Raw genomic sequence first — 2477 nt, forward strand, 5'->3', positions numbered from 1 at the left:
CTCTGTGTAAAATTAGTTCTATTAAACATGGATATGGTGGAAAACAGCCACTTAAGAGACAAGATATAACCCTATCTATGAAGATTATTGTCTCCCTGAGATCATAGATGATGAAGATGCCATCAATGAGCTGCTCAGAGGGTTGACCTGTTAGCTTGGCAGGGAAAGATAAGTGTCATTGTGCTCAATAGCTTGAATTGTGTCCTTGAGAGCAACATGGTGGATGGGAAAAACCCAGTCTTGAAAGCTGTCCTTTGACCTCAATAAGTGAAAACTTACCCACACACACTCTAACACATAAATAATCACATATAATGTAAAAGTTAAAAATGAGGCAAGCAAGAGTAGTAGCAGGACCCACAGAGAATCTGGGAAGATGTTTGTAACTTCAGATGAACTTCAAGTATGAGGAAGATAGAATGAACATGGTCAGGTCATCAATTAAATAATAAAACAAAGTTAAAAATTAAATGGTTGAGCCAATAAAAGCCTCCATTTGGTAAGATAAAAGCTAAAGGCCCTGAGTAATAATTCACTCCTCAGGGTTAGACAGCTACAGGAAGCTGAGAAACCGATAGGATCCCAGCCAGGAGCCGGCTCTCCGCCTTCCTCAGGTTTGCTTTCCAGTTCTTGCTCTGGTTCTGACGGTGTGGGAACGGACCTTTTCCTGTTGAGATTATAGGTGGTGTGCAGGACTGGGTTTCTTTTGGGAGATGGTTCTGAAAAGTGAAACAGGAGGCTGCCTTGTCCTAAAACAAACGAGGTCTACAGGAACTCCAGAAGGAGAGGGAGGGAGGAAGACAGACGTGGAAGAGGGAGACAAAAGCCAGCGGTGGGTGGGTGGGGACAGGAAAGGTAGGAAACAGGGAGAGAGGGAGAGAGAGAATCCTGTCTGAAGCAACTAGAAAGAAACACCAATCGTAAGGGCAGGTCTTGTGTTTCTAGGGGTTACCGATGCTGCAAAATTGCACGAAGCACTCATGCATTTAACTTGCTTTTGTGAGATACACTAGTTTGAAGAAACAGCACTAACCAAACAGACTGAGGCAAAAAAAACCAAACCAAACCAAACCAAACCAAACCAAACCACCCTGTTGTTTTAAAGAATATTTTTAACAGGCTTCAAAGGTCAAATTAACAAAAAATAGAGTAAACATAGATTTTTCATGGGAGAATGGGGGACCAAAGCAAATAAAACCCCATATGGCTTTATGCAGTGGTCCAGAGTGCTCTTTTCTTTCGATGTCATGTTCCTGGGAGAGGACTTCCCTCTCAGCTCAGAGACAGCCACGGTATACCAGCAGACTGGGTGGTTAGAATAGGCAGATCGTATGCTGTCACTGTCAGCCCCTTAGTTGTTGTCATCTGTACTCTTCTGCGTCCTTCCCAACTAGGCCATTCTTGTTTTTCTTTCTTATCATATTGTACTCTGTGACTCACTGGAGCATGTGTCCTGCATTCTCTCTGTAGTCATGTCTTTTGCCCTTTCAGCAGCCTTGTCCAACCCTCTTCCTCTAACTGACAAACTCCAGAGAAAGGATGATCATGAATAAGATCTTCTGTCTAAGTAGATGTAGAGCCACTCATGCGAGCAAACCTCCGGTCATGCTGGAGAAAGCCACGGAAGCAAGCCTTCCATTTATTACACATATGTTTACTGGGTCAGTGAATGAGCCAGAGGCTGGTGAACTCTGAGGCATTGCGTCACTGCAAGGGTCTGGAAAGCTAGACAGGAAAAAGCTGGCCTGAATCCCGTCTTCAGTTCCATGAGTGATAGACTCTTCTGTCCAGCCAGTCTCCCTAAGGTGTGAACAAGAGTCAGCAGATGGTTTTAGGTTTCCAAGCAGAATCTCAGGCTTGACCCATTTGTCTTCCAGCCAGTGTTGGTTTGGATTTAAGTTGTTTGTCAATTTTATTCTGAATTGCAGATGGTGTAAGCTGGAATCTTGTCAGTATCTTTTCACTTGCAGCTAGAGTAGCGACATGCCTGGGTGTTAGGTAACATTTGCACAGACAGGGAAGCATAAACCCGACCCATTCTACATATCTTTAATATGAACATGTTTCATATTCCCTCGAGAGAAGAATGGCTTTGCTTTACCAGAAACTCTGGCCACAGTACTTCCCTTTACATCTGCTTGGCCTCTCAGCTTCTGTGTTCATGCTCAGGTAGTAGTAAGATGGCCATTTTCAGACTCCATAACCCCAGTTTCCTGGATAATAGGCCTAATACGATGGAAAGCACAAAAAGCCAAACTTCATCTAAAGATGAAGCTTCTCCCAGTTCCAGGCTGGACCCTGGAATGAAGGGGCTGTTTGGGTGCCCCTTGTTCCCTTTCTTTGTCAGCCACTCCCCTCTCCTCTCATCCTAACTAAAGCTTTTAATTCCCCCAGGGCTGGGCTCGGTCAATAGAGGCTGATGTAAGGCAGGCAATATCTTTTTAACTGGGTGGATAGTCCTTGCTGCATCTTGTGAA

The 2477-nt window shown here is 44.3% G+C and overlaps 1 protein-coding gene across 5 annotated transcripts in view; it reads left to right on the forward strand.

The window, feature by feature from the left end:
- The first annotated feature begins 525 nt into the window (after positions 1–525).
- Positions 526–2477, forward strand: part of Slc17a4 (solute carrier family 17 member 4) — a 17690-nt gene continuing 15738 nt past the window's right edge. For 4 of the 5 annotated variants that reach the window (XM_021180225.2, XM_021180227.2, XM_021180229.2 and 1 more), the window contains exon 1: positions 526–614. The gene's annotated coding sequence lies outside the window, so the exon portion shown is untranslated. The remainder of the gene's footprint in view (positions 615–2477) is intronic. The other variant, XM_021180226.2, reaches the window with a different exon arrangement.

Source organism: Mus caroli, unplaced genomic scaffold, assembly GCF_978045245.1.
Source record: "Mus caroli unplaced genomic scaffold, Mus_caroli_1 scaffold_15, whole genome shotgun sequence".
Classification (NCBI taxonomy): domain Eukaryota; kingdom Metazoa; phylum Chordata; class Mammalia; order Rodentia; family Muridae; genus Mus; species Mus caroli.